Genomic DNA, 25,071 nt, shown 5'->3' with positions numbered 1-25,071 from the left:
CAGCTCCCAGAGCTACTCAAATTCATGTCCATTGAGTTGGTGATGCCATCCAACCATCTCATCCTCTGTCATCCCTTTCTCCTCCTGCCTTCAATCTCCTAGCATCAGGGTCTTTTCCAATGAGTCAGCTCTTTGTGTAAGGTGGCCAGAGTACTGGAGTTTCAGCTTCAACATCAGTCCTTCCAGTGAATACCCAGGACTGATTTCCTTTAGAATGGACTGGTTGGATCTCCTTGCAGTCCAAGGGACTCTCAAGAGTCTTCTTCAACACCACAGTTCAAAAGCATCAATTCTTCAGTGCTCAGCTTTCTTTATAGTCCAACTCTCACTTCCATACATGACTACTGGAAAAACCATAGCTTTGATTAGACAGACCTTTGTTGGCAAAGTGATGTCTTTGCTTTTTAATATGCTGTCTAGGTTGGTCATAGCTTTTCTTCCAAGGAACAAGTGTCTTTTAATTTCATGGCTGCGATCACCATCTGCAGTGATTTTGGAGCCCCGTAAAATAAAGTCTGCCACTGTTTCCACTGTTTCCCCATCTGTTTGTTATGAAGTGATTGGACCAGATGCCATGATCTTAGTTTTCTGAATGTTGTTTTAAGTCAACTTTTTCAATCTCCACTTTCACATTCATCAAGAGGCTCTTTAGTTCCTCTTGACTTTCTGTCATAAGGGTGGTGTCCTCTGAATGTCTAAGATTATTAATATTTTTCCCAGCAATCTTGATTCCAGCTTGTGCTTCATCCAGCCCAGCATTTCTCATCATGTACTCTGCATAGAAGTTAAATAAGCAGGGTGACAGTATACAGCCTTGATGTGCCATGTCCCTATTCCACAGTCCTCATTTCCAATAACTGTTCTTTTCAACTTTATCAAGTATTTTTTTAATTAGAATTTCTCTCTGAGTAGTCACACTTCTGTAAAGTAAGATGGATGGAAATTAGATCATTACTATTGAAATAGAGTAACCATTTATGAGAGCATAAGAACTGGTTTTGTATTGATCTTCTGAGCACCTTTTGTTCACAGTAATCACTGAATGCCATTGCTTTTATTCCCATCCACGCTGCTCTGCATCACTCTCCAACACTAAAACCTCCACTCTGCTCTCTAGATCTCTACCATCTATTGAGAAATGTGATTTTCAAAAAGTAATGATAGTGCACGTGTGATGTGATTGATGTGACTGCAAGTAATGGAACCATTTCTTTACAGTAACTCATCCATTGGACAAACATCTCTAGAGTGCCTGCTTTGTGATAGAATACAGACATTTTGTACTCTAAAAAAACAGACAGTGTAGCAGAGAACACTGAACATAATAAATTAATTAAAATACAGTATGGAACAAGAGAAGGATTAATGCTTCCTGAAAGCAGCGCACACAGGAAGTAGCTTTTTTTCAGGAGACTCAGCTGCATGTAACCTTAGCTCTTGAATCGAAATGTCCCCAGTGTCATTAACTATAAGGTGATTTAAGAATCAGTAAGCTGTTTGCAACAGAAGAAAATAATTTAATAGTTGTAACAACAAGTAGCACTAAAATATATTAAACACTTGCTGTGTGTCAAGCACCAAGTTAAGTACATCATGTGAATTCTCTCATTCATCTCTCGCAACAACCCACAGATACTCCTGTGATCCTTGTTCTGCTGAAGTTCAGAGAAATGAATAACTCACCCATTATCACAGCTAGTAAGTGGAATCACATTGTAGCCCAGGCTGCTGTGTGTATAAGAACAAAGCTTGATGGAAAAAAAATGCAATTGTGTCTTAGAAAATGCACCGGAAGTCTAGAAAAACAACAACAACAAAAATAATGGTCTCCTCATTTATTTATTAAATATTTAGAGAGCACCTGTTAAGTGCCAGACACTGGATACACAGCAGTGAACAAAACTGAAAAGAGTCTGTGCTTCTTAGGGGTTTATAGTCTAGAGGTGAGGAGACAGAGCAGAAGCAGATAAATAAAGTATATAATATGTCTGACAGCAGTAAGTGCTTTGAAGAAAAACGGAGCAGGAAAAGGGAATTGGGGGTTGCAAGGGAACTTACATATGCAGGAGGCACAGTTTTGTATATGCCCAAGTTGAGTGTCTTGGTGTAACATTGCTAAGAAAAGGATTGGACTTAAGACCTTAAACTTATTACTATAAGTGCACTGAAGACAGGAATCAGGATTGTTTTGTTTGACTTCCTCCCTTCCTCCCTCTGATCCTTCCTTCCTTCTTTTCTTTGATTAATAGAATTGATTGATAGAATCAATAATAGAATGATATAATACTCTTTTTTTAAATATAAATTTATTTATTTTATTTGGAGGTTAATTACTTTACAATATTGTATTGGTTTTGCCATACATCAACATGAATCCGCCACAGGTATACACGTGTTCCCCATCCTGAACCCGCCTCGCTCCTCCCTCCCCGTACCACCCCTTTGGGTCGTCTCAGTGCACCAGCCCCAAGCTCTCAATATACATACTACATGATAGTACATTCAACCTTTATTCATCCAGTAGCAGTTCCTTGACTGTCACTTTTATTTTTGTTAAGTGGTTGGGCGTTTTCAGCACATTGTACTGGATTAGTGAGAAAAGGGCTATCTGTACTCTCTGACCATACCTCAAAAATGAAAAAGACAGTGGGGCACCACATGATTTAAGCCTGACTTATGAGATTATTTATTTTAAATGACTGGCCAAATCATAAAATCAATATTTAACTCAAAGTCACATTTGTGAAATCCCAGACAGTTTCTTCATAAACGTGCTGCAAATTGCTTTCGAAAAAAATGCATTTATTCAAATGATATTTCCCTTATCTGGTAACAATAAATTAAGTAGTTTATAGACTTGGATAGGATATGAGGTTTATATTTAGCAATAGTAAATGATGTTGCAGTTTATGGATCAACATATGTGATCTTCCTCTAATCTATTGTACAAGTTGTGTTTGGTTTCCTGTACATAATCGAGTAAGATGCCACTAAGACAAGACTGATAAAATACAGACCTTGACAATAATACAGGTTTCTATCCTGAAATGAAGACACCGATGTAAACAACTGCCCCATGCGTTGAATTATTAACATTTAGCATGTGATCTAAATTAAAACATCCATCTGACATCTATCTTGCTCATAGCTGTTTATTCCTTTTGCCACAGAAACATTCTTTGTTATTTCTGTACTTAATAAATTTCAGTTACCTGTTTATACGAGAGCTTGATAAACAGACCGCAACTCATATTTCCTATTTAAGTGCTTTCACTGTCTCTTCTGTTTTCCTTGTCTATATGGTAATCTAATCTTACTCTCACTTTTGATAAAGCGTTTTTTTCTGTTTAGTTTCAAGTACAACAATCTGTAGCTGTATGTGGGGAACTCTGTGAATTTTCCAACAGTGTTTGTGTCAGATCATAACTATGCAAAGTAACATTTTTAATTATAACCCTCATGTACTACACACTTATTATAAGAAGATTGTTCATTATCTGCAGGATGGATTTCCTTCTTAGTAAAATACCTATTCCATTTCTTCATGATGTTCCATGCTGAACTGTTTTCTGTTTTCTCTTCTACAAAAGACTTACTTTTCTATACAACTTGCTTTAAAATTATTGATTGACTTTCAGGAGTATTAATATTCGAACAATTCCAGTGATCCAAATGCTAAAGTACTGAGTGAGTGAGTGAGTGAGTGAAGTTGCTCAGTCGTGTCCAGTTCTTTGCGACCCCGTGGACTGTAGGAGCCAACCATGCTGCTCTGTCCATGGGATTTTTCCAGGCAAGAGTACTGAGGAAGTCTAAATTAGCAGGTACCTATAATTTTAAATGTTAGATACTGATATTATTTTTTCATCAGGGATATTTAATACATAGGCATTTACTGAACTAAAGAAATACATCTATTACAAAATTGATAACCTAATTTTTATTTTGTTGGGAGTGATTGCTCTAAAATCAAACTTCTTATTATATGAAAACATGTTTTTGTAGTGGGAAAACTACCAACATTGCCATTTTAGGTTTTTCCACTTTCAGTTTTTCATTTTTATAGATAAAATTGATCTTTCGGTAGAGAGTACTTTAAAAAGACAATGCTTTTCGGTCTTCTCTCCCACTTACACACATCAAAAACTGCTGACTCTTAAGGACCAGAGGGAACATTAAAATGAAACTGTTTTGTTCCTTCTGTGGGAAGTAAGCCAAATTCTGCATTAATTTATGGGTTTTAAAATTTTCTTTAAAATATGAATAATGAGGAATTTGTGTAGTACAAAGTTACCCAGTTCTGTTTGGCTTTTAGTCAATTCCATAGTTGAAGAGAGTAATTTCTAATGATGAGGAATTATGTTTATATATATTTTGTATTTTTATGCATGTAGTTGTTTTTGGTCTGAATTCATTCAACTTAATTTTTAAATTAAGTTCCAACATTGTGTAAAACCCTATGCCAAGTGCAGTAGAATTTCCAAGTTGTGAAAAGTTAGCCCTGACTTTGAGAAATGTACTACCTAATGTGGGCAGAGAGTGAGAGAGAGAACACATGGAGTCAAATCCTTATAGTTCAGGGCAGTAAATGATACTACATAATAAGGGTTCTGTGAGTTGTGGAAGCTAGGTGCTGGAAAAAGTATACAGAAGAAAAAAGTTACTTTCAGTTGGACTGATCCTAGAAGACACTGAGTCAGAGTTGACAGACTTAAGAATCTTGAAATGATTGGACATGTATAGGTGAAGTTTTTAAGAGGATGAACAGAAAAGGGGGAAATCTGGCAGGTAGAAGCATATGTATTAACAAGGACATAGTCTCAGAGAGCATGCTGCTGCTGCTGCTAAGTCGCTTCAGTCATGTCCAACTCTGTGCAGCCCCACAGATGGCAGCCCACCAAGCTCCCCTGTCCCTGGGATTCTCCAGGCAAGAACACTGGAGTGGGTTGCCATTTCCTTCTCCAAAGCATGAAAGTGAAAAGTGAAAGTGAAGTTGCTCAGTCATTCCCGACTCTTAGCAACCCCATGGACTGCAGCCTACCAGGCTCCTCCGTCCATGGGATTTTCCAGGCAAGAGTACTGGAGTGGGGTGCCATTGCCTTCTCCGCCAGTGACTGCTACCTTTTCTTAATTCATGGTGTTCACTGTTTGCTGTTCAAAATAGCAAGTAAGGCACTATTTGATATTATTGCATTTACTGTTCTTCAGATGATCATTTAACTTTCCATTGGACAATAAGCTTTATCTTCACAAATAATACTCTGTAACTTCTTGGGAATTACCTGGTCTGTGTCTGAAACAGTATCTTATATGAGATAGAAAAAAGCTTTTTAACTGCTAATTTTATCGTTATAGGATACCACAGTTGTGAAGAGCTCCTTTCCTCTCTCCTGAGCTATGCATTCCATTTCCTCCCTAGCTTGGTCAAATGGTCAGGTGACAATATCTACACTAACAACACTAGCAGGTTTTTAAAATATTGTAATTTCTTAATTATTATCACCTCTCCTTAGTTTTGCTATCCAAACATAAATAAAAGACAGACACTTCAATCACCTCCTTTAAAAACATCATTACCATTTTCATCTGTATCCCAGTCAGACCTATAATAGAGAATTTAAGGCTATCTCAGTTGAAATACAACACTTAGGACCCTGAAGGTTGACAGCAAACCAATTAGAGAGAATAACAATAGTCCTCCTTACAGTAATCCTTTGCAATCTTAAGATTTATTAATATGCAGAATTCTACGCATATCCATATTCAAGTGTTCCAGAAAACCTTTAAAAGGTATATAAATAACAAGTGATCATTAGATAATTCACTGTTCTGGAATTATCCATCCTACTGTAGCCCTCCAGGAAGTGTGGATCATACAGAATTAAGTGTGCTCTCCACTTACAGACAAAAAACCAAACTGAGTACTCTTTTGAAAAAGATCAACCCAAACCAAAGGAGACTTTAAGGGTGAGTAAGTTAACCATCACTGATTTTTAAATATTCTGAAATTTTAAATCCTTTTAATGTTAAGACATTTAACATTAATATTATTTTTCTAGATATCCAGCTTGTCTAAAAATAACAGCTACCAATTTCTTATACAGAGCTTTAAGTTTTACTTAAGAACACTACCTCAGAACTCTAAAAACAGATTCTTTTCCAGCTCTACCGTTTAGTAGCTGCATTTCTTTGAACAAATTAAAATTACTTAAACCTCTCCAAATTTGCTTCCTCACTATTCCAGAAAATATGAATAACATCATCTGCCCACATATTTCACAGATTGTTACCTCAAATGAGACATCATACAAAGGTGCTCAGTAAATATTATATCTAAAAACCACTAAATCTTTTAGCTACAGAATAAGTAAAACCTTTACTGAAAGAATGGTGAGATTATACTAATAGATAGTATGCTACCCTGACTTTTTGACTTTAATACAGACAGGTAACAGATTTTCATTATGTTTGCAAAAAGTAGGCAACTAACTCTGTTCTACCTAGAAGGGTCATAATTTTTTAGAAATATCTGAAACCATATTTGAATTTATAAGTATTCCTGAAGAAATTTTTTTCTTTTTTTTTAATTTATTTTTTAATTGAAGGATAATTGCTTTACAGAATTTTGTTTTCTGTCAAACATCAACATGAATCAGCCACAGGTATACATATTTTCCCTCCCTCTTGAACCTCCCTCCCATCTCCCTCCCCATCCCACCCCTCTAGACTGTTACAGAGCCCCTGTTTGAATTTCCTGAGACATACAGCAAATTCCCATTGGCTGTCTATTTTACATACAGTAACGTAAAGTTTCCATGGCACTCTCTCTGTACGTCTCACCCTCTCCTCTACTCTCCTCATGTCCCTAAGTCTGTTTTCTATGCCTGTTTCTCCATTGCTGCCCTGCAGATAAATTCTTCAGTACCATCTTTCTAGATTCTGCACATATGTTTACAATATTTCTCTCTTTCTGACTCACTTCACTCTGTGTAATAGGCTCTAGGTTCATCCACCTCATTAGAATTGACTCAAAAGTGTTCCTTTTTTATGGCTGAGTAATAGCCCATGGTGTATACATACCACTTCTTTATGCATTCATCTGTCAAAGGACATCTAGGTTGCTTTGATGTTCTAGCTATTGTAAATAGTGCTGCAGTGAACAATTGGATACACGTGTCTTTTGCAGTTTTGGTTTCCTCAGGGTGTATGCCTAGGAGTGGGACTGCTGGGTCATATGGTGGTTTTATTTCTAGTTTTTTAAGGAATCTCCATATCGTCTTTCATTCCCACCAACAGTGCAAGAGGGTTCCCTTTTCTCTACACCCTCTCCAGCATTTATTCTTTGTAGACTTTTTGATGATGGCCATTATGACGAGTGTGAGGTAATATCTCATTGTAGTTTTGATTTGCATTTCTCCAATAATGAGAGGTGTTGAGCATCTTTTCATGTGTTTGTCAGCCATCTGTATGTCTTCTTTGGAGAAAAGTCTATTTAGGTCTTTTTCCCACTTTTTGATTGGGTTGTTTGTTTTTCTGGTATTGACCTGTATGAGCTACTTGTATATTTTGGAAATTAATCCTTTGTCAGTCGTTTCATTTGCTATTATTTTCTCCCATTCTGAGGGTTGTCTTTTCACCTTGCTTAAAGTTTCCTTTGCTGTGCAAAAGCTTTTAAGTTAATCAGGTCCCATTTGTTTACTTATGTTTTTATTTCCATTACTCTAGGAAGTGGGTCATAGAGGATCTTGCTTTACATCATCGAGTGTTCTGCCTATGTTTTCCTTTAAGAGTTTTATAGTTTCTGGTCTTACATTTAGGTCTTTAATCCATTTTGAGTTTACCTTTGTGTATGGTGTTAGGGAGTGTTCTAATTTCATTCTTTTACATGTAGCTGTCCAGTTTTCCCAGCACCATTTATTGAAGAGGCTGTCTTTGCCCCATTATATGTTCCTGCCTCCTCTGCCAAAAATAAGGTACCCATCAGTGCATGGGTTTATTTCTGGGCTTTCTACCTTGTTCCATTCATCTATATTTCTGTTTTTGTGCCAGTACTGTACTGTCTTGATGACTGCAGCTTTGTAGTATAGTCTGAAGTCAGGAAGGTTGATTCCTCCAGCTCCATCCTTCTTTTGCAAGACTGCTTTGGCTGTTTGGGGTCTTTTGTGTTTCCATATGAATTGTGAAATTTTTTGTTCTAGTTCTGTGAAAAATGCCATTGGTAATTTGATAGGGATCACATTGAATTTGTAGACTGCATTTGGTCATACAGTCACTTTCAGAGTATTGATTCTTTCTACCCAGGAACATGGAACATCTCTCCATCTGTTTTTGTTATGAAGACATTTTTAAAGAACATGTCATTTTGATGCTCCTGAAAAAATGAAACAGAACACTAACAAATTAAAAAAGCACTTCAAAACAGTACTTGGCACAGAGGAAAAATATGTCTTGCTAATATTATTATTACTGTTATAACTGTTCACTATAATTAACATTGTCATTATTATTGCTGACAATAATCTTAATGATACATGATTATTTATTTATTTATTTATTTTTTATTTTACTTTACATGATTTTTTAAAGCCTCTATTCAATATGCTGTTTCAAATTTTTATCATCAAGAACTCACTTACCTATTTTCTATAGTCTAAAGGAAATTTATTTCAGCATTTATATTATCACTTTCTATGAGCAGTGTTTTATACATACTTCTCATGATAGAAATGCTCATAAGAAGTATGAGTTCACATTAGCAACCTCCACCTGGAACACTTCTCTTAAGGAAATTTTCTTTTGAGTTCTATAAGCCAACTGTACATTATAATTAACATAACTAGGTCACTTTCTGAAAAAAAATCACTGTAAATACAAACTTGTCCTCTCCATTTAGAATCAGAGTTCAAACCAAACTAATGCAGAAGTGTCTCCACATGCAGCATATCAGCAATATTTCCAGAGTCAGCATTTTTTCCTATGCAAAGGGATCTGCATATTTAAGGAAAAAACATTGGAGACGGGAAGGAAGCCATTTCAAATGAAATGGTAGATCTAGGAGGAAGAGAAGTAAAATCTAGGAGGAAGAGAAGTAAGTGAAAAGAAATAAGGCTGAAGAAGTCAGCAGAAGTCAGATCATAACAATCATGTAAGAAATAATGAGCATTTTGAACTTTCCCCTGAATGAATGGACAATCAGTCATTTAAGTAATTAATTTGGGATAACATGATTAGACTTTTCATCTTATAATACTTAGTTGGCTGGAGAGTAGAAAAAGAAGGCTTAGAAACATGGGAGGAAAGAACACCAAGGGAGAGAATACCATAGCAATCTAGAAAAACCATGACCACTTGCAATAAGAAAGCGGCAGTAGGATGAGAGACATGATTGCTTTGTAGGAGATAACACTGACAGGATCTGGTGACTGAGTGGATGTCAGACTAAGGATGCAGTCACCCAAATTTCTGGCTTTATCCAAGCTAGGAGAGTGGAAATAGTCATTGATTCCTGAGTAGAGAAAATGAAGATATGAGAGCAAGAAAGAAGAATATAACTGCAGACATGTTGATCTTGAAGAGTCTATGGTATCCAAGTGGAGCTGCCTAGTAACTGGGTGGAAGTGTGAGCCTGAAGCCCAGAGGCAAGTCTCATGTGGAAAAATGAAAGTAATCAACATACAAATGATAAAGAAAGTCCTAAAACTGATACAAGCTTAAAAAGAAAAGAATACATTAAAAGAGGGAAAGGGTTCTCATTCAGAGAGGGGGAAGAGACAGCAAAGGAGTTTGAGATGAAAGAGTTAAGAGATACTCTGAATAACTGTCACAGAAGCCAAGAAAAGACAGTATTCAAGAAATGTTAAGCACATTGGAAAAGACTCTGATGCTGGGAAAGATTGAAGGCAGGAGAAGGGGACAACAGAGGATGAGATGGTTGGATGGCATCACCAACTCGATGGGCATGAGTTTGAGCAATCTCCAGGAGTTGGTGATGGACAGGGAAGCCTGGCGTGCTGCAGTCCATCGGGTCACAAACAGTTGGACATGACTGAGCAACTGAACTGAACTGAGGTGAGATAGTAGAAGTTTAGCAAGATAAGAAAGAATCAAAATTAAGAGAAAGGGGAAAAAAAAAGATTAAAAGACAAAACGGAGTTAATCAGCAGGAAGGAGAGAAAGAGATTCAAAGCACTCTGGAGAATCAAGCTGAGACATAATGATGGACATCTCATCCACTGAAACAGAAGGAAAAGAAAGAACAAATGATACAGAAGAGATAAACTAATGAGTCAAGTAACAGGAAATTTAAGGGGTCTGCTTTTGATGGCTTCTGTTTTCTCACAAAGTAGGAAAACCATCTGTGGAGAATACTTTGTTTCTTAAGTTTAAAGAAAGAAAGTAAAAGTGTTTACAATAGCCTGTGTGGGGAAAGAAGGAATTGCTCTGCAGGCCTGACAACTCCTGCAGGGATTCCTGCAGAGACTGTGAAGGCCTAGGACACTCACCAGGCAGTCTGTGATGTTCCTCCATGAGTGCTCAACAAACACCTTTTGTATAAGCCACAGAGACAAAATGACCCCAAATTTAGGCTTTACCAGATGCATATGATAGTATTGACACCCTTCTCTGTCAAATGCTTCCTATATAAGCAAGCAGAAATCCATTGTCCATTACTTCAAAATGCTAGCTAGAATTTTCAGTTTCAGAAAGCATAAGCTTTGCCAAAGGAACAATAAGCAACTATGGTTAATATTGCCAGTGTTGGCAGGGCAGAGAGGAAGAGTAGGGGAAGATAGAACTGAAAAATAATATAAAACCAAGTGAAAGGCATTTAATACCTTAGTGAGAATGAGGAGCTTATATTCCAGAATTGTGTTAAGTAGGATGACATAATGAAAATGATCACATTTATATCATGTGATGAAGAATGTGAGTTGCACTGGGAAGGTAGAGATACAGCTTTGAGAAAACCAAATAAAAGGTCCTTTGAATAGCATAGGCACAGACATAATAGATCCTAAAGTACAGAAACACTGTGGAATGGAAAAGAACATTCAGAGAAAGCAAGTATATTATTTAATAGGATATAAGTAGGAAAATTGACTCAACGAGCATTCCAAATTTTTGAACTTCAGTAACTTAGGTTAAAAAAAAAACAACAGAAATAGGACAGAAGAGTTGTTTATTTCAACAAGGAAGTGTTAAGTTTGGACCAAGCAGATTTCAAGTGAGAGGTGGGATGTTCTGATTTTCTATGGGATGTTCTGATCAAGTGCTTGGTGGGAAAACCACCACTAGGCATAGAGATGTGGGAGTCATTTGCAGAAATGAGATAGTACCAAAGAAGAGGATAAGGTCATTGAGGAAGAGAAAGATATCACCATAGATATCAACTTTGGAGAACAGTCTCCACTACTGCTAAACAATAAAGGAAAACAAGGTCTGAGAAGGTCCTTTGATTTCAGGGGAAAAGATGACATTGGTTACCTTCATGAGTTCAGTGACATGAGCAGAAGTTTTTTAATGTTAAGAAAATGGACACTTTGGAGCAGAGCATTTAGATTTAATCTGTAAATAAGTGTGGAGGTAAATGAAGAAGCAATACCAAAGAAATATTAAGTGTGTGCTTATTAAATGTTAAAAATATGTGTTCAAGGGAATATGTACGTGTGAAAGTATTTTTAAAATATCTATTTGTTTTAATTGGAGGCTAATTACAGTATTTTATTGGTTTTGCCATACATTGACATGAATCCGCCACAGGTGTACATGTGTTCCCCATCCTGAACCCATTTGAGATTTTAAATGTGTCCAAGTAGAGGGGAGAGCAAGGAAAGTATTGAAGATCCTAAAGGAGTATTTCCTCCCCAGAGACTGAAGAAGAAAAAGTAGACTATACAAGGGGGAAAACATTAGAAATAGAGGGAGCTTCAGTTCAGTTCAGTTCAGTTCAGTCACTCAGTCGTGTCCGACTCTTTGTGACCCCATGAATCGCAGCACGCCAGGCCTCCCTGTCCATCACCAACTCCCGAAGTTCACTTGAACTCATGTCCATCGAGTCCGTGATGCCATCCAGCCATCTCATCCTCTGTCGTCCCCTTTTCCTCCTGCCCCCAATCCCTCCCAGCATCAGAGTCTTTTCCAATGAGTCAACTCTTTGCATGAGGTGGCCAAAGTATTGGAGTTACAGCTTTAGCATCATTCCTTCCAAAGAAATCCCAGGGCTGATCTCCTTCAGAATGGACTGGTTGGATCTCTTTGCAGTCCAAGGGACTCTCAAGAGTCTTCTCCAACTTAGGTAGTAAGTTTTGACTTACTACTGTTGTATTGTGTTTACCCTCTGTTGATCCTGTGGCAAAAGGGATAGAATATGAGGTCAGAGGCCTATGGGAAGCTGGATATTCTGGGCTGTACAGTAGATAACATTTGATATAGGCTTATACTATCAAAAAAAGCCAGTGGAGACACTGACATTAAGCCCTTTGTCATTTTGTGATAATTCTAAATAAAGTTCTGAAATCACTGGTAGATTACTTCTAGCTTTGATTCAGTTCTCTGACTTTTATAATAATTGTTTTATTCATCCTTTATATTTCCAATATGTGTAATATTTTATAATTTTTTTCCAATGTGAATTCACTATGTATGATTTAAAGGGGAATGTGTTCTAAGGATTGGACTGTCCAATAGAAAATTACATGTATCCATTATACCTTTCCTGGGCACTTAGAACATAAATTGTTTCAGAATGTTTCTATAAAATCAAAGTGATGTTATCCATTTGGGCTCTTTAGCAATGATTATATGTCAAAAGATCAAATGAGAAATGAGATTCAAAGAAATGAACTTACTGTAAGAGAATGGAGCTGTGTTTTGAGCTAGTACATAGATTCTGCAATCTGTTACTTTCAGTTTGGACTACCTTTTAATGGTAAATATGGTAATGGGGTAGGGAAGGGAGAGATGGCCAAGCAGTAGAAATAACCATGGAGACTAGAATCTGGGGAAGAAAGGTTAAAAATTAACTCTCATGGAAGAATTACTGTCTGGTAGAAGAGACAGAAGATAGTCTGAGTTATAGTTGTTTTCTGGTGGAAAGATATTCCTCAACTCTAATTAGAACAAGAGACCATGAAATTAAGTTAAGCAGGACAGGACAGATTCAAATTTGACCATATAGGGGATTTTGGTGGGGGAAAATTACTGAGATTGCTGTCTCCTTAGGGAAAAAAAATGACAGAGTTAATAATAATGTGTCTGGGAAGCAGTTAAACCACATTTCTGCTTGTAAATAGAGGAAAAACCATATGGCCTTTTCCAAAACTTTCCACAGGGTTCTGTGATGTGGGAAAATCACATACCATGTGTCTCTTGACTTTTAGGCATTAATAATATATGGATCCTAGAATCAGCAGTTTGACTTTATGAGTAAAATGTGTTTTAATATTGCAAATGTATTTCCCACTCTGACTAGTCATTTCAGTTACAAATATATCTATATATTTTATAGTCAGAAATGGAGTAAGTTAATGGACTTCTCTGATGGTCTGGTGGTTAAGACTGTACTTCCATTGCAGACAGCTTGGGTTCCGTCCCTGATCAGGGAGCTAAGATCCCACATGCTACTCAGAGTGGCCAAAAATTTTTTTTAAATAAAAAAGATTTTTAAAATGAAGTAAGTTGACAAACCCAGAATAAATACGTTTCCATCAAGAGAGAAATTACCATTAGTTTCCCAAACCCTACACTTTACATGGTTTTCTTAAAAGGGCCCAGAGATATAACTGAAACAAAAATAGTTGGTTATTCACACATACCCATTTAAATCAACAGATCTAAATTCTGCCTCACTTCATGAATAAGCTTAATCTGATTGATGTTATGTACATTTATGTACAGAGCCAGGGAGAAATCAAATTTCTAATTCTTCATGTCTAATTTTAGCAAGATAAATGCCCTCTATCCTGAGAGCTTCAGTGATGCCAGGATCAGTTTTAGTTCTACCACATCCCTATCTGTCTTCAAACCTCTTTCTGCTGTAGATCTTTCCAAATTAATTTGGATGTTGCTTTTCTTCTAACAAGTTACAAAGTTGAGTTTTTGGTGCATTCATTTCTTTCTGCTTGCATTGTTGTTACTTTTTGTTATCCTTCTGTTTCAAAATGTTAGATGAACCAGAAAAAAATGATTTTCTGTTGTGGTTACTGCTTTTGTTTATCATCTTGTATAATTCTTCATGGTTGGAAGACAAGTATGCTGAGTACAATCCACTTGTTTACTAGCTATTGGTGTGGGCTAGTTGCGCCTAGAGTGGGGTCAGGTATTTCGGCTGAACTAAGCTGCATTTAAAGTTTTTCCATCCTTGGGGTATTGTTATTCATCACAATCCACATGCAATCATTTTTTGAGCACTTTTTTGAAAATGTGTGTATGTGGTGTGTGTGTGTTTTAGATTCATAACCAGAAAAGGCTGAGGGGATGTGAGGCATGAGCAGAAACTTATGTGGCGATTGGTTCTAAAGAAAATCAGCTGGAGTACTTTGAGGTTGAAGAACATCAAAACCTTTGGGCAATTCCACTTAATTATGTTCTGTGATTCCAAGCATGTTTATTTTTACTCATATTTCTTTGTGGGGGTATCCTTTGCGTGGATATATAGCTGTGTTTGAATTGTGGGACCACACACTAAAATTACATTTAGTCTCTTCTACTCCAGAGAAACTAGATTCAGCATTTGCTTTGCTTTTAACTCAGCTAAGGTAACCACCCTGGCCCATGTTCCTTCCTGGAAATATCAACTAGGGTGGACTGGTAGCTGCCACCATCAGAAGGATGTGACCTTGCACCCCCAGTTACTACGTTCTCCATAATTCCCCTTGGTTATTTCCACAGCTGGTCTTCCACACATCTTTTTTTTTTTTTTTAACTTATTTTATTGAAGTATAGTTGATTTACAGTGTTGTATTAATTTCTGCTGTACAGAAAAACAATTCACTTATATATATATGTGTATACATATATATATATGTATATATATGTATATACACACAGACGTGTACCTATATGCATTATTTTTTATATTCTCTTCTGTTATAGTTTATCACAGGATACTGCATATAGTTCCCAGGAGCGCCTTGTTGTTTATCTGTTCTGTATACAGTCATTAGTTTGCATCTGCTAATCCCAAACTCCCAGCCCACCCCTCCCCCACCCACTCTCTGCCTTGGCGACCATAAGCCTGTTCTGTGCATCTGTGAGTCTGTTTCTGTTTGTAGGTAAATTCATTTGTGTCATATTTTAGATTCCACATGTAAGTGATATCATATATTTTTCTCTCTCTGTCTGACTTCCTTCACTTAGTATAATAACCGCTGGATCCATCCATGTTGTTGCAAATGGCATCATTTCTTTCTTTTTATGGTTGAGTAGTATTCCACTCTATATAAAATTTCTCTCTCATTTCTATTAACCTTTCAGACATTTGTGTTTCTGATCCTCTATTGGTCTTATGGGGCCATGTTTTTCGAGAGATACCCTGAAAAGTTAACAAAAACCCATGTTTATATACAGTTCTTATCCCATCTGTCTTCTGATTTTACTGCAACATTCCACTTCTTTTTTTATTTGTTTCCTTATTTTCATACTACTCCTAACTCCTTGTTATCTGTCTGAACTCTTGCAGCTACAGATAAAATAGTATTATACTTTACCCTAAAGACAAAAGTTGGGCAGATCCTGAGAAATGAATAGACTGATGGATTAATTTCTTCTTGAAAGTCCTGTGTCTTTGCTAAAGAAAATAAGATTTTTCTGTGTTTTTGAAGATAGATAGGAAGGCTTTATTCAGGACTACTGAGATCAGTGTCATGACTATGGAAGGAGGGGAGACAAATTACAGCAGAAGCAGCAAGCGGTGTTCAGTGGATGGCAAACTACTGAGACCTCAAGGGTAAGAGGATTCTTGGTAAACCAACTTAACAGAATTCTTGTGGAAGACAAGCCAGTATGATCAGATAGTGAGGATGAGGAGATTCTCACTTAATTAACTTAGCAGAATTCTTTACAGCTGGGCTAGGCAGGCCTAAGAGAAGGCCTACAGATGAGGCCTCCTCAAAAAGTGGATTCAGAAGGGTGTCTCCTTTGGTCAAGGAGAATCTGTGTCATCCTGAATGACATTATTTTTCCCAGGCTGAGTTGTTATAATGTTAAAATTCTTGTCACTAGATAAGGTCAGAATCAAGAGTTTCCTTTATCAACTTGAAAAGAATTTGCTTCAGGATTTTGCTAACAGACCCTACAAGAGAGCTGGAAAGAATGACATCTTTAAGAGAAGGGGGAAAAAAAAAATGTGTATGCTACAAATTTTTTCAGTCTTTTCCTTATAATCAACTGTTACTTTCTCATATACTAAGTGCCAACAAATGGCCAGTGTGGTATGGTATCCAGAGTTTTATCAGTTGTCCAGAACCTGTGTTGCGATAGCAAAAAAGTAAAACTATAGAGGACTAAATTTCATAAGGCTTTTATATTTGACTTACTCTCATTATTTCTATGTGGTTTTCATCTCTGTTTTGTTGTTGTTGTTATGTCACTTTATTAAATGAGATCTCTAGCAAAATAATTCGCAGGAAGGCAGCTCTAAGACATGCTGCAGCATGGTATGACACATTGCCCTCTCGAAAACTACATGGCAACTTAAAGAGGGCAAATGTGGTGCCATTAAAGATCTTGTGTCAAGAGTTTGAAATGCTCAATTCACTGAATTTGTTTTATTTTAGAAGTAATTTCTTCAGCTTAGGAATGCTAAAATTTCAAGGGAGAAGTAATTTTGAAAAGATTTGTTAGGATGATTTACCAAATAATTTATATATTTATACATATGTATATATCCACATAATACTTCCAACAGTTTATAACTAAAGAAAATAATTGCTTAAATTACATGCAGAAATAATCAAATGTGTTTTTAAAAGTGTCAAGAATGGTTAGACGTAGAACATTATTGCTACTGCTTTCAAACACTTTTTTTTTCTTATTCTCCAATATAAGTTACTCTATCCTTATCTACTTACCTGTATAATCATATAAAAGACAGCTGGATATTCCCCAAAGAATCTATATTTGTACTGATTTATTTCTTGGTTCTACTTGTAATATTCATTGGTTGTTAAATAGGAATCCTAATAAAAGCTACTAAAAGAAATGAATAAAAATCCTCGACACATATTTAGTTTTCCTGCAAGACAAATTATTTTTCTTAAATATATAATCCATTTCCCACTACCATTAGAGAAAGCAATGGTGGTTTTCTCTTTTCTTAATAAAGTTCAGCTATCTTTTCCCAAAGAATGATACTATTTGTTAACTTTTGGGGTGGGGGGCTACATCAGGTCTTCGTTGTTGTAACTTTTGGGGTGGGGGCTACATCAGGTCTTCGTTGTTGTAACTTTTGGGGTGGGGGTACATTGGGTCTTCGTTGTTGTAACTTTTGGGGTGGGGGGTTACATCGGGTCTTCGTTGTTGTAACTTTTGGGGTGGGGCTACATCGGGTCTCCGTTGTTGCACATGGGCTTCCTCTGGTTGCAGCAAGCTGGGCTGCTCTTCAGTGTGGTGCACAGGCTTCTCCTGCAATGCAGGGCACGGGCTCTAGGTCACTCAGGCTCAGGAGTCATGTTGCCTGGACTTAGTTGCTCTGCAGCATGTGAGATCTTCCAGGACCAGTGATCGAACCCGTGTCTCCTGCATTGACAGAAGGATTCTTACCCACTGGACCACCCAGGATGTCCCTGTTAAATTTTTATAATCATAGCTTTCATCTTGGAGAAGGCAATGGCACCCCACTCCAGTACTCTTGCCTGGAAAATCCCATGGATGGAGGAGCCTGAAATTAAGAGACACTTGCTCCTTGGAAGAAAAACTATGACAAACGTAGACCCTGTGTTAAAAAGCAGAGACATCACTTTGCCGACAAAGATTCGTGTAGTCAAAGCTATGATCTTGCCGTGTATGGGGTCTCATAGAGTCGAACACAATTGAAGCAACTTAGCAGCAGCAGCAGCAGCTTTCATCTGTTTCAGCTGGCTGAACTTTTATTTATAATTACAAGTATGCTAGTTTACATAAATCTAATGACAGAAAATGAAGAGGAACTAAAAAATCTCTTGATGAGGGTGAGAAAGGAGAGTGAAAAAGCTGACTTAAAACTCAGAATCCAAAAAACTAAGATCATGGCATCCGATTCCATCACTTTATGACAAATAGAAGGGGAAAAAGAGGAAGCAATGACAGATTTTATTTTCCTGGGCTGTAAAATCAGTGCTGATGGTAACTGACTGCAGCTATGAAATTAAGAGACACTTGCTCCTTGGAAGAAAAACTATGACAAACCTAGACATTGTGTTAAAAAGCAGAGACATCACTTTGCCGACAAAGGTTCGTATAGTCAAAGCTATGATCTTTCCAGTAGTCATGTGCAGATGTGAGAGTTGGACCATGATGAAGGCTGAGCACCGAAGAACTGATACTTTCAGATTGTAGTAGTGGAGAAGATTCTAGAGAGTCCTTTGGGCAGCAAGGATATCAAACCAGGCAATCCCAAAGGAAATCACCCCTGAATATTCATTGGAAGGACTGATGCTGAAGCGTACTTTGGCCACCTGATGCGAAGAGCTGAATCATTGGAAAAGACTCTGATGCTGGAAAAGTTTGAAGGCAAAAGGAGAAGTGGGAGGCAGAGGATGAGATGGTTAGATAGAATCACTAATGAAATGGACATTAAGCAAAGTCCAGGAGATAATGAAAGACGGAAATCTGGCATCCTGCAGCCAGTGGGGCTGCAAATAGTCAGAGCTTTGTGACTGACTAACGGCAGTCAGCAAATCAATGCTACTATAATAAATATATCTTTACTATGCAGTGATATCCACGATTAGATGTATTATTAAAATGATACCAGAAATTGTGGAAAACCATATTTGAAAAAATGTCAGTATGAAAATAATGAAAGAACAAAGGGCTTTAAAAATGCATTTCTATATAGGTCACTGTTCTTAACAAATCTCAAATACATGGACAACTGTGCTTGCTTATGAATTTACTTGTCTAGAAAGAGATTTTTATGTAGCAGTTATAATTTTTCACTTATGTTTATTTATTTTTCTTCACTTAAATAGCTTTTGCTATAGTATTCTTAGGCTCATGCTGAGAGCACTAGATTCCACAAGTCTTGAAGAGGGAATGATTTTGCTGCCCAGAGAAGATTATGTACTTTGATTAGTCTTGGAAATCTTTACTGGATACATGCACATGTGCTCAGTTTTCCTTTCATTGAGTAATATATCATTATCATTTTATTTTCCGGTATGCTGATTGACACAGTAACTTCTAGGCATTTTCTTCTTGTGAGGAACTTGTGTGGTGAGCAGATGATGGGTTATTCCATAAGCACTGGTGTACCATATGATTGCTTTAAACCCATTGTTTACATTTGCATTTGTATAAACTGTGTCTCCATGCTTCGAACTTAGGAACCTTTTTCTCGCACACTTAATGAGGTAAATAAAAGAGAGCATTCACCTAAATGTAAGTGATAATATTGAGTGGCGTAAAAGTTGGTAAACAACTATTATAGGTCTGTATTTCTGCTTGTATTATGAATTATTGCCAAACAATATCTCTATAACTTGTAGAAGAATAAACATAATGTTGAAATTAGACAAAAAAAAATTTTTTAATTAGGAAGTCTCAGCCTAATAACATCTACACTAGTTAAACATTAAAAGTTCAGTTCTACCCCATTTTTATTTACAGATGGAGAGACAGAGTCAGGGTAAGTTTTCCAGGATCTCACAGCTAGTGGTAGAGTCAGAATACAGATCCAGCCAAGCAGAGTGCCTGTTACATGTCAGGTTCTAATATAAGTACCGGGGATATAATGAGAAACAAGAATGTTGTGATTTCTGCTGTATCAGAGCTGTAGCTGATGCAGGCTTAGGATTTAATTGTTTCGTAGTTTTTTTTTAATGAGTAGTTTATGTAGTTTATGAGTTTTGAAAGTTTGCATTTTCCACAGCTTATACAATGCCTAAAAATGCATGAACTCACTATGTTGTCTTCAAGGACTATTTAGGGACTTTAAGAAACATAGCAAACAGATTACTAGTTTCATATTGCTTGAGATGTATTGGTTGTCTTGGGCTAACTTATGCAACCACAGTAAATATGCTTCTCATTTTCTCATGGAAATAATTTATTTCCTTTTCTTTAATAAGCTGAAGCAAGCAAAATGATGTTGTGAAATGTTGGTTTAGGATTTGGACAGTAGACTCTTACCTGGTGGTTTCTTTGTAAAGTTTAGCTGTTAATTTGTGTTCTTTAAATGCAAATTATGGTAGAATGATATAGATGTATCAGATCAGATCTTATTTTATCCTACTATATGTTTATTATGGTCAAAAGATGTATTTGAGATGTATAATATGTATGTTCATATATTAAGGTTATTTTGATTTCCAGTACAACCCCATAGACTGCACCACACCAGGCTTCCCTGTCCATCATCAACTCCCAGAGCTTGCTCAAACTCATGTCCATCAAGTTGGTGATGCCATGAGTTTGAGCAAGCTCTGGGAGTTGGTGATGGAGAGGGAAGCCTGACATGCTACAGTCCGTGGAGACACAAAGAGTTGTACACGACTGAGTGACTGAACTGAATGTTTCAATACACAAGAAGCTAAAATTCTCCTACATATAAATAAAGTAATATTAACATTCTCTTTTTAAAAATTCCTGGAAAGGAAAAAAAAGGCCACTTGGAAATATGCTAAATTGATTGTATATTTTTTAATCTGTTTAATGAAGTGTCATTAATCGAGTATTACAGCAAGAAGCTTTTATTGAGTAATTTTGAATTGATCTTATAGTCCTTAATTTATTCAGTCCTGCTGCTGCTGCTGCTAAGTTGCTTCAGTCGTGTCTGACTCTGTGCGACCCCATAGACGGCAGCCCACTAGGCTCCTCTGTCTCTGGGATTCTCCAGGCAAGAATACTGGAGTGGGTTGCCATTTTCTTCTCCATATGTCTAATATGTCTAAACTGAAGTTGCTGGATATGGTGAAGATGTTTATTTGAAAGGAACCATAGGATGAAGATATTATATGACTCAATTCTTTTTAAAACTTGAATTTTTAACTCTGACTTAATGGAAATTTATTACCTCTTCAAATATGTATGTGCTACTTAAAGTGTACTAGAACATGCTGCTGCTGCTAAGTCGCTTCAGTCGTGTCCGACTCTGTGCGACCCCATAGACGGAAGCCCACCAGGCTCCTCCGTCCATGGGATTTTCCAGGCAAGAACACTGGAGTGGGGTGCCATTGCCTTCTCTGACTAGAAAATGCTGCTGCTGCTGCTAAGTCACTTCAATGCTAGGCTCTGGTAATAACCAAAGTTCTGCCAGATAGGTGCTGGCAGTAGCCTCAGAACAAGTTAGAATTCCTAACGAAGGCAGGAATGATGACAAAACATGATATACACCATCAGTAAAGTTTGAAAGTTAAAGGGCAGTTCATTACTACAAGTTTTGAATGTCTTATTTTGAACTGTTTTCGTGAAATTACAGTATATAGTGCTAAATGGTCCTTGATATACTGAAACCCCTTCAGATGTATTTTAATGTGTTTTAAAAATCAAGTTTTTATTTTTACATGTTTTTAGGAATCTATATCCATCACAACCCATCACTTAGTCATGAATCATATTTTATGTGCCTTAATGGCAGCAAAACATTTTTTAATGTTTAGGGAAAACTATATTCCACTCATATGGCATCAATGAAAAGATACTGTTTTCATACTTTCAATATCATACTTCCAACCTTATATTTCACAAAGAAACTTTGGGTTTTGCTTTCTGGATTGTGCACAGACATGTGTAGTACATGTGATGTGATGTGATGTGAAGTCGCTCAGTCGTGTCCGACTCTTTGCGACCCCATGGACTGTAGCCTACCAGGCTCCTCCCTCCATGGGATTCTCCAGGCAAGAGTACTAGAGTGGGTTGCCATTTCCTTCTCCAGGGGATCTTCCCAACCCAGGGATTGAACCCAGGTTTCCTGAATTGTAGGCAGACGCTTTACCATCTGAGCTACCACATAGACTTTGTCTATTTCCTGGGTGCTGCCATAAATAGCATTCTTCAATGACTTTACTGGTTTGGGAAGAACAGTCTCTACAGTGTTCTCCCAATGGAATCATGCTGTTTTCACAGGCCCTGGCAGGCAACATACCTTAGCAGTATAGGCCCTATAATCAGATGGGTTGGGTGTACAACAGGGCTTCACCTCCTCTCACTCTGAGATCTTGGATATGTTGCTTACATCCCTAAGCTTCATTTGCTCACTCTGTAAATGGAGGTAATAATAACTACCTCAGAGGGTTTGTTATGGAAAATAAACAGTATGTAGAGAGCACTTAAAATACTTGTTGGTCCACAGCCAGTGCTAAATTATTTACATTGCAGGAATTTGTCTATATATTTTTCACATAGAATAATTCGTAAATAAAGAAATCAATTCCACTTGCCAGGTTACATAAACAGTGAACAGATTGGTGTTACCCATCTCAGACTCAAGCATGTTCCTTCCTCCAGGCATTTATAATTATATTCTTTCCTCTGGCTGCCATACTTTTTCTCCAGATAGCAGCATGGCTAGCTCTGGCATTTTCTAAACTCTCTGCTCAAATGTTAATAGCAACTTGTGTCAGTAAGATTTCCCATTCTGCCCCACAGGAAACACTGCTGTACCAGTACCTACCTCTTTTATCCTGTCCTGTTGTACTTTTTCTCTTTGGTTTTATCAGCATATACAGTCTACATATTTTCTTACATCTTTGCGTTAACTGCATCCGCTCTCCAGAACATGAGCTCCGTGATGGCAAGGCCTTTGTTTTCTGTATTCGCTCTCCCCGGCACACACAGTGGTGCCCGGAATACAGTAGGTGCTCGGTCAATATTGTGAAGGGATTCCCGGAAAGCTTCTGTCCTCTCAGTCTGTGTTGGTTTCCTGTCCTTTCCTAGTATGGACATCTTGCAGCACTGAGTGTAGTTCTCGTGTTTGAAACATGTTGTGTTAAACATGTCCCTTCCCCAATAAAACTCAGCCTCTAAATGCAAGCCAACCACAACATGGGCTGCTCAGCACAAAACATGATGATCTTTTACAATGCTGGAAATAAAATCAAACACGAGACTGGCTGCCAAGAACACATTGAGAGGCTGTACTGTAGTTTACTGAAGCATCACGAGCCATGTGAGTGAGTTTTTAAAAAAGATTTTCAGGAATAATGTTGATCTTTTAACTCTCACTGAATGGAGAATCTTGAAATATTTTCTTGCTGCTCCTGACCTGCACACACCCTGGGTCTCTTGGGTCTCTTCACCTGATTCTCAGGAGACAGTGATTCTAATGAACTGGGTGCTCTCTCAAATTTTAAATGAATTCATACTCTCAGGAAATTCAGAATCACTCAGATTGTTGGGTCTTTTAATAAGTGTTCATATATTCAGTTTCTGAAACTCAGCCTGTGGTAGAAGTTATAACAAATCTATTAGAATGAGTAGCTATAAACTTCAGGACCAGCTGCTACACAGCTATATAATCCAAATAATGTATATTTATCATTACCTAGAAAAGCAATATTAACTCTTAAACTTCTTTGCTTAACCCAGTGGTTTGACTGCTTTAGAGACCTCAATTTCCTCTACAAAACACAAACTAAATAATCAGGTACACAATGATTTTACAAATCCATTCAGACTTTATTGAAAACTTGCCAAATATTTTTTAAAAATTGCCCCTAAAAGACATTTCTCCCTCTCCACAGGTGATTTACCCTATATAAGATTTCCTTTTTTAAAAAAACTAGTGACACACCAAGGGAACCAGAATTGAAAGAGACACATGTACCCTAGGGTTCATTGCAGCACTGTTTACAATAGCTCAGACATGGAAGCAACCTAGATGTCCATTGACAGACGAATGGATAAGAAATGTGGTACATATACACAATGGAATATTACTCAGCTATTAAAAATAACTTATTTGAATCAGTTCTAGTGAGGTGGATGAAACTGGAGCCTGTTATACCGAGTGAAGTAAGTCAGAAAGAAAAACATCAATACAGTATATTAACGCATGTATGTAAGAATTTAGAAAGATGGTAATGACAGCCCTTTACATGAGACAGCAAAAGAGACACAGACTCTGTGGGAGAAGGCAAGGGTAGAATGATTTGAGAGATTAGCATTGAAACATGTATATTACCATATGTGAAATAGATGATCAGTCCAAGTTCTATGCATAAAATAGGGCACTCCAAGCCAGTGCGCTGGGACAACCCAGAGGGATGGGATGGGGCGGGGGGAAGTGTGAGGGAGGTTCAGGATGGGGACACGTGTACACCCATGGCTGATTCATGTCAACGTATGGCAAAAGCCACCACAATATTGTAATTAGCCTGCAATTAAAATTAATAATAATAAAACTAGTGACAAATATGTCAATGCTAAAAATAACAGTATGTGAAAAAAAACTTGTAATAATAAGTCAAAAAGTTTTCCTCCCCATTAGTCGATTTTATGTAGAAATGAAATAGGATTAGATTTTGTGGTTTATTTCCCTGTGCTATTTATGAATGACCTGTTTTGAAATTTGAAGCCATAAGAGGACCAAAACACCAGTGAGAGGGAAATGACAAAAAAAAAAAAAAGGTGTGGCACCTATATGGAGAGGGCAAGTGGCCAGAGACCTGATATGACAAGGCATAGCCACAGCCCTGGGAATTCAGGGTTTTATGTCAACCATAAGAATGAACAAAAGGGTGTAGTTTCTAAAAGAAAAACTGCCTACATTTTAAGAAACCTGATTGTGGTTAAGAATTTTAAAAATGAAAGGTACGAATTGGCTAAGCTAGTATGTGTGTTTACCAGGGAGAGGTTGCCCGCCCTCCCCCCCAAGACTCTTCCTGCTATCACTGTGTCTAGCCTGGTAGTGATTCTTTGGGTCAGGAAGTAAGGGCC

General features: G+C 37.3%; 1 protein-coding gene and 1 long non-coding RNA gene across 2 annotated transcripts in view; one reads left to right on the top strand and one right to left on the bottom strand.

Moving 5' to 3' along the window:
- The window catches only part of TMTC2 (transmembrane O-mannosyltransferase targeting cadherins 2), a 434,311-nt gene that overhangs the window by 374,225 nt on the left and 35,015 nt on the right, over positions 1-25,071 (top strand). The window lies entirely within an intron of this gene.
- Positions 8,176-24,501, bottom strand: LOC120858429. The gene is made up of 3 exons (XR_005719864.1): positions 24,492-24,501; positions 22,832-22,836; positions 8,176-8,269 (listed from the first exon to the last, which is right to left on the bottom strand). It is a non-coding gene; the product is annotated as an uncharacterized LOC120858429 (long non-coding RNA).

The sequence above is a fragment of the Oryx dammah genome, unplaced genomic scaffold, assembly GCF_014754425.2.
Source record: "Oryx dammah isolate SB20612 unplaced genomic scaffold, SCBI_Odam_1.1 HiC_scaffold_29, whole genome shotgun sequence".
Lineage (NCBI taxonomy): Eukaryota > Metazoa > Chordata > Mammalia > Artiodactyla > Bovidae > Oryx > Oryx dammah.
Note: the sequence above shows the minus strand (reverse complement) of the source record. Positions and strands in the feature narration are given on the sequence as shown.